A 9414-nucleotide genomic window follows, 5' to 3' on the forward strand; every position below is an offset into this window, starting at 1 on the left:
AACTGAGGCTCCCTGAAGTAAGACATTCACTGAGTACCACACAGATGGCGGTCCAACACCAACCCTGACATGTTTGTCTTGCACTGGTGGACAGATTTTGGATGGAGAAGAATGGAGTGAACTAAATTGATATAGAATAGAGTGGAGAGCACAGGTTCGGTTAGAATGGGATTAGAGTGCATTTCCCATTTCCTTTTCTCTCCTCTCCAAGGGTCTGATAAGCTCCTCCCACACTGAAGTGGGACAGCCCAACCAGCAAATCCTCTCCAGAGCATTAGCATTTTAAAGGGAGGTAAGTAAGTGGTTTGAAAGGGAAGTATCACAATGGTAGGATGGCAGCCACTAGCAGAGGGTGAGAGGACAGCAAGAGGCTGGGGTGGAGGGTCCTGAGGGCTTGCGAAGCTGCCCTGTGTTTTGAGCCTGTCCATAAAGCTGTTTGCTCCTGATTATTTCCTTCCATTGCCAGGCCCACTTCCCTCTGCCCTTTCTGTCAGTCTCCTCTTTCTTGCTTTCTTTTCAGGACTCTGAGTTGCTAGGCAACTCCAGTCTGGAGCTGAGGTTCTCACTGTGGCAAGCAGCTTCCACGCAGGGACAGGGAGTCCCAAGGAGCTGGTGATTACAGGTGTCTGTGTAGAAAGGAAGACAACAGCAGCAACCGCTGCTCATTCCCCCATCGCCTCCCAGAGACAGAGGAAAGGAGAGGTCGGTCTGGGCAAGGGAAGCAGAGCTTTGCTTAGGCCGTTTGCCAGTTCCCCTTCCTGTTTGCTCTCTCCTCCCACCAGTAGGACCTCCTTCCGGCAGGCCCCATAATCCTGGTGCTCTTGGCCCCCCACGCCCTGACTCAGACCCACCCAGGCCCTCAACCTCTTACCTGGAGCTGCCCTCAGCTGTTCCCCCATTAGGGTAATCACACCTGCAGGCAGACCTCTATGGCTTACCTGGTTGGGGGAAGGGGGTGCAGGGCCCCTCAGTACCTGGAACCTGAAGAGCTGAGCTATACTTGGCCCAGGGGAACAGATGTATACTCATGGTTAGCCTGAGCTTGTCCCTGGGTCCCATACGGGTGGTGGCAGTGCCACGCTGAGTGGAGGGGAGACTCAGAACACAGCCTCAGGAGCCTTTGAGGCTTCAGTCTGCAAATGTAAGCGTTTACTGAGTCCTCACCTTGGCCAGCTACCATCCGTGCTTAGTGCTGAGGATTCCACAAGTAAGAAAACATTCAGAGTCTCTGACCTCACAGAGCTAATATTTATGCTGGAGGAGACAGTCAGCAAATAACAGACAATTAGACAAATGATGCGACTTTGGATGGTGTTTTTGATAGTTCCCTTCGGGAGGAAACTGTGCCGCTCAGAGTTGGCAGGCCCTGGGTTTCCTTCCAGCGGTTCGCGCCCTTGTACCAGCTCCTAGGCCCTGGAGCACCTGAGTAGGGAGCTGGCCTCCGAGGACCCCCCGCACTGTGACAGGATGCGGGATAGGAGTGTGAGGCATGAGGGGCCAAGGGGGCGGGCTGTGAGGGGGCGGGCTGTTGTAGGTACCCAGATTACACCAGCTTCCTGATTGAAAGTTGCTGCTGTCAGTCTAACGGAGCTCTGGAAAGCGCATGATCTAGACCTGACCAATCAGAGCTCAATGATTAGTTAAAGAGGGGCACGTGGTCTTAAGATGGCCAATCAGAGTCCAGCCCTGCACTTGGAAAAGGAGCCGCTCTCCTGCTGGAGGTACCACGCTGCTGGCCTGTGAGACCAGAGTTGCCGTGAGTAGCGTTTGCTATCCTTAAGGAGAATGCAGCCACCCCAGAGAAAATCAGAGCCAGGAAGTCAAGAGAGCCAGCTGGGCCTGAAGCCAAAGTACTTTCTGACCTTTGGGTTTCATAAGCCAATACCTTCCTTTTACACATTATTTATTTATTTATTTTTAATACTTAAGCCAGCTTGAGTGAGTTTTTATTTTTTGGCTCAGTAGAGGGTTTCTTTATCAACACATCTTCATCACTTTTCCCTTCCCTTGGATCCCAAGTATACAGGACTGGCCTCCAGACTGAGGAGTCAGAGCTTAGATTAAGCTTCCTTACTCAGGGCTCCAGGTTTCGGGCTTGGGGCCACCTTTTTCCTTTTTTTTTTCTGTCAAAATGTACCTGTCCTGTGTTCTGTCTCTTCAGGACCCTGCCCTCTGCCAGTGGCCTTTTGATTCCATTACTGATGGATAAAAATTCCAGCATTGATGGATAAAAATTGCTCCAGGCATCAGTGATCCTATGTGGCATTTTTACATTTGGACTGTAGTCCTTCATGTCAAAATCTGTGGAACTAGATAGCTAATGGTGGAAGTTCGGGCACTGAGGCAGGCTGCTAAAGAGCTGATTGCATAGAATGCGCTTCCTTGTCACTCTGAAGTTCCTTGGCTGGGTGTTCAGTTACTCTGCCTGTGTCCATGGCTGAGGGCCAACTCATCTGGCTCACAGTGAAATGTCTGGGCCTCTACCACTGTGAAGAGGTCATGTCCTTCTCATAGAGGGAGGGGCAAGGTTCTAAAGGGGGAGCTTTTTGAAATAGGCATCTGATGAGCCTCTGAGTCCTGGAGTGGCCTTGACTCATCGTGACCTCGCTGGGCTTTACTCTTCTCATCTATGGAATGGAGGTGTTTTGTGAGCTGATGCCCACATCCTCCTCCAGTGCTGATGTCTTGGGTGGGTTTCTGTGACTTTTAGTGGCGTGTGGGCCTCTGTGTTTAAGGGTAAGGTGTCCTCGAGGAGCATGAAATGTGTTTGAATGCATACTTTTCAGTCCACTTACATCTCACAATCCATTCAAAATTTTCTTGCTCCCTTTGGCTGGTTTCAGGCTTGCTTTGTAACTTCTGCTCATTCCACACAGGGCAGTGGATGGGAAGCATAAGGAGTTGAGTCCCAACAGTTAGGACATCTGGGTACCAGTCCCAACGTGGCCATTGTCCAGATAGCCAAGACCTTGAAGAAGATACTCTGCTACTCTGGATTTGTTTTCTCCTCTGTAAAAGAGCAATAACGCCACTTTGCTTTGCTCATGGATTTGGTTGTGACTTTGATAGCACACTAAATGAAAATGCAATGAAGAGATAGAGGCTGCAGAAAAATGTCAAGGGAGCTTTCTGCTTTGGGCTTGGAGGAGGCCAAGGAGTAACTTTGTTCGATCTTCTTACATCCGGGTTCATCTGACACCAGCCACATGTACTGTCCTGCCCAGGTTTGACTCTGGCAGGATTATAGTCCTGTACTTGAAGTGCACCAGTGGGGAAGTTGGTGCCATGTCTGCCTTTGACCCCCTGGATATGTCTCCAAAAAAGGTTGGTGATGACATTGCCAAGGCACCCAGTGACTAGAAGCGTCTAAGGATTACAGTGGAACTGACCTTTCAGAACAGACAGGCCCAGATTGAGGTGGTACCTTCTGCCTCTCCTCTGATCATCAAAGTTCCCAAAGAACCAGCCAGATACAGAAAGAAGCAGAAAAAACCTTAAGCGTAGAGGAAATATCACTTTTGGTGACATTGTCAACATTGCCCAACAGATGCAGTCCCGATCTTTAAAGAGAACTCTCTGGAACCATTAAAGAGCTCCTGGGGACTGCACAGTTTGTAGGCTGCAATGTTGATGGCCACCACTTTCATGGCATCATAGATGACATCAACAGTGATGCGGCGGAATGCCCAGCTAGTTAAGAACTACAAAGAAAAATATTTCAGTGAAGGATCATTTGACAACCAGAAAAAAATACCAGGAGAAAGTGTCTAATTTTGGAAATGCACTTAGGAAAATAGTGTTAGTCTTCTGCCACACCCAAGGAAGCAGATGGTGCAAAACTTTTTCTCTAACAAGGGGAAGTGAGATGGGGGCTCAGAGAGGAGAGGATATCAGCTTAGCCTCATACAGCAAGTCTCGGGACTGAGGTGCCGGCTGCTGGCAGAGCAGGAGGCCTTCCTCCTGGAGCCCTGTTGGCTTGCTCTCCCCCTTATTTGCAGGGTAGAGATTTGAGTCAGATATGAGGCAAATGCTTAGGCAAGGAAAAATGTTTCACCAGCTTGCTCCACAGGGAAAGAGAGTCCGTGATATGATATGAAGCCAAAAATAGAGTGCCTCAGGAAAGAACCTACCAACCGATGACTGTCTTGTGGTGGAGGTGTGGGGGCCTCCTCCAGGAAGATGGGGGTTGAAATGAGAACGCGACGTCGCTGCCTCGTACTGCTGAACGCAGATGCTCTGGGCTGGGATTTGGAATCCGTGTCACAGAAAAGGGGTCCCGCTGGAAAGGCTCGTTTAGCGATGCTTTCCTGCTGGGGTCTGTGGAACATCCTGACACAGTCCAGGGCTTGAACAAGGGCCAAGGATTTATCCAGAAACAGCAAGCCTTGTACAAAAGATGATCCTGGATTTAGAACAGATGAAAGGTACTTTGAGGGAGTTCAAAGAACGGGCACATGCTCCCCGATGGCTGCTTGCTGGATATTTTGAGAGGCGACTGGGGCACGCTTTACCTCCTTGCTTCTCCCAGGGGTCTTTTCCAGCACGGTTTCTCTCCATTAGTATATTCCAGAGCTTTCAAGCTTGAAAGTTTTAATATGGAAATTCCTGCAGTTGTGGGAACAGGCCTCTCCCAGTTGGGCGTTGCTAGGGCCATTATTCTGATGTGTTAATGGTGATGATTAATTGGCACTAATGATGGAGGTGGTGAAAGTAATCTTGTTTAGGTGATGGGAAGGATGGAGCATGTGGGCTCAGGGTGAGGGTTGGGATATTATGGTGATGCCAACGGCAGGGAGCTCAATTTTAGAAATTTGTTGAGAAATCCAGGGAACTCTAACCTTAACTTGAACTTCATTTTCTTGTCTGGCAAAGTAGATTATTGGCAGAAAAAAATAGCCACCTCTGGGAAAGGGGAAAAGGAAATACTTTTCACCTGTGGTCAGTTCTATCAAGCCAAATACTTAGTGTCAAGTATATCAAACAACATGTTGCTGGCTTTCTGGTGGGTTATCTAGTGAGCCCAGAGAAGCTCACATTGACAAACTCAAGGTGATATGAGTGGCCACAAAACAAATTAGTGACCTCTAAATGTCAGATTAATACAAAAAGGAGCCAATTGTCCTCATTTCCCTGCTTTGAACAGTGTCTGGAGAGGAGGGATGAGAAAGTCAATCATCAGACTCCTCTTCAGGATCTGAGACAATCCCACTGCCTTTGAAGAGCATTCACATAAGTAAGGCTGTGCTTGGAATAGGTCCTTCTACTTACCTGTCTCCTCCCTGAGTCACGATGTCCTTGCCTGTCTGAGTCACTGGGTCCAAGTTGTGAGATGACAGCACAATGGCAAAGAAACTTTGAGGTCTAGCTGGCTCCTATGCCTGGCATTGCTGGTACCCCCAATGGCAAGGGTTGAGGGTCTCTGAGACCTAGTAAAAGAGGGGACCACCACTAGTGCCAGGTAATCCCAATTTTAGTATGAAAATCAGTAAAAAATTTATGAACCAAATTTAATCAGTTCCCATCAAGTAAACAGACAGTGTCAACCCATCTTGGTCCAATTGTGAAACATGAGAAGCTTGATTTCAGAGTTCCTAGATTTCCTTTCTTTTAATTTTGCCTTCTTTCTAGGTGTCCTCACTCACCACCTCTGCCTCACTTGTACACAATTACTCCCTCCAGTCCAGGGACAAACTCCCATGAACACATTTACTCTGCACCTTCGGGCAGAATAGTAATAGTACTGTGGCTGATTCGATCGCACTGTGAATGTGTGTTCCCTTCCCAGGGGATGTTCTTTTTAACAAAAGAGCCTGGAGAGGAAAATGCTTAACCCATGAGGGGATCTGACATGGTGGCTTTGCATAAAGAAGCCCCTTTGCTCTTCAAGCCATACCACATAGGTGGTACAATGTGCTAGGGCTGTAATAGTGGCTTATTGAGGAGTCTGTCTGGCTGTTTGGGGCTATAGTTCTGTAGTTTGCATCCCTGTTTACTGAGGGTATGAAGATAGCAGTCTTCTGCTAACATGTTGGTTACCAAAGAGTGATAGTGGCTTCTTCCTGAGTAACGGGCAAGCCCAGAGCAGTCAGTTTCTTCACTGGTCCTCTTATTTTATTAACTCCTCTTTCTTTAGTGAATAAAATTTTTCTGCATGCTGGGTAGCTGGAGGTGTAATTGAAAGGAATTATGCAGAAGGAAATATAAAGTTCAGAGAATGTATGAAAAGGATTTGCTTTGCTGGTTCTGTTAGGTCAAGAAGTTATTAAGAAGATTTCTTAACAAGCATAAGTTTGGACTAAGGAATAAAGTGAAGGTTAGAATTCTCATTCATTCATTCATGTATATAATAAATTCATGTATATAATAAATACATGAATTAGTTTTTGTAAAGCCAAGGGATGGAGGACTGAAAGTGGTCCAGAGAGGAGATCTGTGAAGCAGCAAAGAAAAAAAAGGAAGTGTAAATAAGTTCCAGTTATCAATGGCCATATAAAAAAATCACCCTGAAACTTAATGACTTAAAATAAAGAAATTATTTTATTGTTACCATCTGTCAAATTTCAGAGGCTTGAATAGGCTCAGCTAGGCCGTTCTTGTTCAGGGTCTATCATGTGTTTGCAGACAGATAGTGGGTGGTGCTGGAGTCAGCTCAAAGGCTTTCTCATTTGCATATTGGTGGTTGTTGCTGGCTGTTGACTGGAATTTCAAGTGGGACTCTTAGCCAGAACATCTACATGTGGACCCCCCATGTGGCCTGGGCTTCCTCACGGCATGGCAGCTGGGTGCCAAGAAAGAGCATCCTAAGTGAACGTGGTGGAAGCACCATCCTCTTTTATGTCCTGGCCTCAGAACTCACATAGCATCACTTTTGCTGTAGGTACAGGCCCACTTAGATCCAAGGGCAGGGGCCATAGGCCCCGCCTCTTCATAAGACGAGTGTCCATGTCAGTGGTAAGAAGAGCATGTGGGATGGGAGAAATCATTGCAGCTGTCTTGGAAAATACAACCTGCCATGGGTAAGGTAGATCCAGATATTAGTGGGAGGAATTAATACTTTCAAACCCAGGATAATTAGACAGCAATACAAAGAAGCATGGGAGATTGTATAACATGGGTAATAATGGCTAAGAGAGTGTGAAGAGTGAGTAGTTCAGTGAGGTCTGGGGTAGTTGGAGTAGACTTGATGGAGGAAGTAGTACCTTGAGCTGACTTTGAAGCCTGAGTAGGGTCCATTTGGTTATGTTTAATTTATATTCATTCCTCCCCACCCCATGAAAAAAGAAATGATAATTACACACCAATATAATTATTGGTAATTCCTCCATACTGAGACAGCTGCTTAACATTTTCATGCATATCCTTCCCCCATTTTACCCCCGGGAATATATTGGAAATTACAAATTTGGAATCCTATCTAGCATTTTTACCTATAATATTTTGTGAATATTTTCATTAACTATTAAATATTCTTCTAAAATACAAACTTGAATGGCTGCATAGCATTCTATCATGTGAATATACTATTTTTACTTTTCAGCCTCTTACTGTTGGAAATTTAAGCTGTTCCATTTTTTTTCTATTGCAAAAAAGGTGGTGAAAATCTTTATGCAGAAATCTTGGTGATCATCTATGATTATTCTCTTAGGATTAAATGCTAAAGGTAGAATTGCTGGTCAAAAGTTATACACATTTGAAAACCCTTTTATGCGTCTCATCATAGTGGCTTCTATTAATAGGATAGGTTGTGCTCACTGCCCATCTCACCGGGCTAAGTTGCCCATCTCACCAGGCTAAGTTCCCATTTATTTGCAGTTTGCCAATACTGATTGGCCACAAAGAAAGGTTTTCTGTTTGAGAGACCAAAGTGAGACTTTGGGTTTTACTCTGATTTTATGGAATTATTAGAAATGTAGTGTTTTTCCATATATTTATTTATCTCTAGGTTTCTTTTACTGCAATTTGCTAGTTTAAGTCCATTGCCTATTTTTTTCTATTGGTATTCTTCTATTGATTAGTAACAGACCTTTATAAATTATAAATCTTTTGTTTAGCATATATGGTGCAAATATTTTCCCCCCTGATTTGGTATTTTGTTTGCCAGCTATGTTTATGGTGTGTTTTCAAAGGGGTCTTTTTTTTAAGCATTTGTGTGGTCAAATCTAGTAATCATTTTTAGTTGTATATTTTTCTTTTGCTTTTATGCATGAAAGGCCTTACCCATAATAATAACAGACAATTTTACCTTGTTTTCCCTTTGTGTTTACACACACACACACATGCAGATATATAAGTCATTTAATTCTCAAATAAACCTGGACTATATCTTAAAATGTGTTCTGAGTAAGGGTCTAGTTAAAGATTGTTTTCCAAGTATTTACCTAGATACGGGATTTAGGTGGGTAGAGGGAGAGGTCAGCACCCTGAAAGTAACCTGCACATAAATTAAGCATGAGGATGACAGAAGGGTCACTGTGGGGGTGGAGTGGCAGGGCTGCAGGGCACCTGTACCCGCATTCTGCAGGGCTTGGGGTGCTAGGCCAAGGGAGGTGCCTTGTAGGCACTGAGGACCATTCTAGGTCTGGAGTAGGAAAATGATTTTTCCTCTTCCTTGATGTCCCTTGAAGGCTTGCTAGGAACCAGGTACTCTGGTAAATGTATATAATATTTCATTTAATTCTCACCACTGCTTACGAGGCCGGTGCTATTATTATCCTCATTTTACAGATGAGATGATTGAGGCTTAGTAAGTGGTAGAGCTGGGACTGAGTCAAAATCTGGCTATGTCCAAAGCTCTGTGTTCAACCACTATGCGTATTCATTTCTAATTATAATTAAATAAGAGTTTCGGAAAGTTAATCCAGCATCACTGTGCAGATTAGAAGGAGGAGGGAGTAATTGGGGCCAAGGAGTTTCTTAAATACTGGAAGACACAGGGATGAGTGCCTGTACTAAGGCGTGGGTGGGGAATGGAGGAAGAGGAGGAGGAGGAGGAAGAGGGGGAGGAGAGGTGAGGAGCAAGCAATGGCGGGGAAGATGAGGGGAGTTCGACCGGCTCAGTGTTCCTTCATATTTGTCCATCACTCTAAATATTTGATGTCCCTTTCAGGCCTTGCCTGTGGTCTTCATCATCTGATTTTAGCAGCTAATCTCTGAAAAACAGAATTTTCCATGAGCCAGACATTCTTGTGTAGAAATTGAGACCAATACCAAATTTTTTTTTTTCCTCCATCCAGATCCTTGAAGGAAACCAGTGTGATTAAGGGATTTTTTTTTTTCAGTGGATGGAGCCGTGTCTTTGTCCATCAATAAACATTGATGAAGTGTACAGTGGGCACACACGTGTTGTACCCTGGGCTGTGAGAGACCCACAGACACATCAAAACACAGCCCTGCCCTCCCAGAGATGAAAGTTGA

At 45.3% G+C, this 9414-nt stretch overlaps 1 pseudogene; it reads left to right on the forward strand.

Moving 5' to 3' along the window:
- Positions 1–332: 332 nt before the first annotated feature.
- LOC105822782 lies at positions 333–3698 on the forward strand (annotated as a pseudogene).
- The last annotated feature ends 5716 nt before the right edge of the window (positions 3699–9414 follow it).

Source organism: Propithecus coquereli, unplaced genomic scaffold, assembly GCF_000956105.1.
Source record: "Propithecus coquereli isolate 6110/MARCELLA unplaced genomic scaffold, Pcoq_1.0 Scaffold639, whole genome shotgun sequence".
Classification (NCBI taxonomy): Eukaryota; Metazoa; Chordata; class Mammalia; order Primates; family Indriidae; genus Propithecus; species Propithecus coquereli.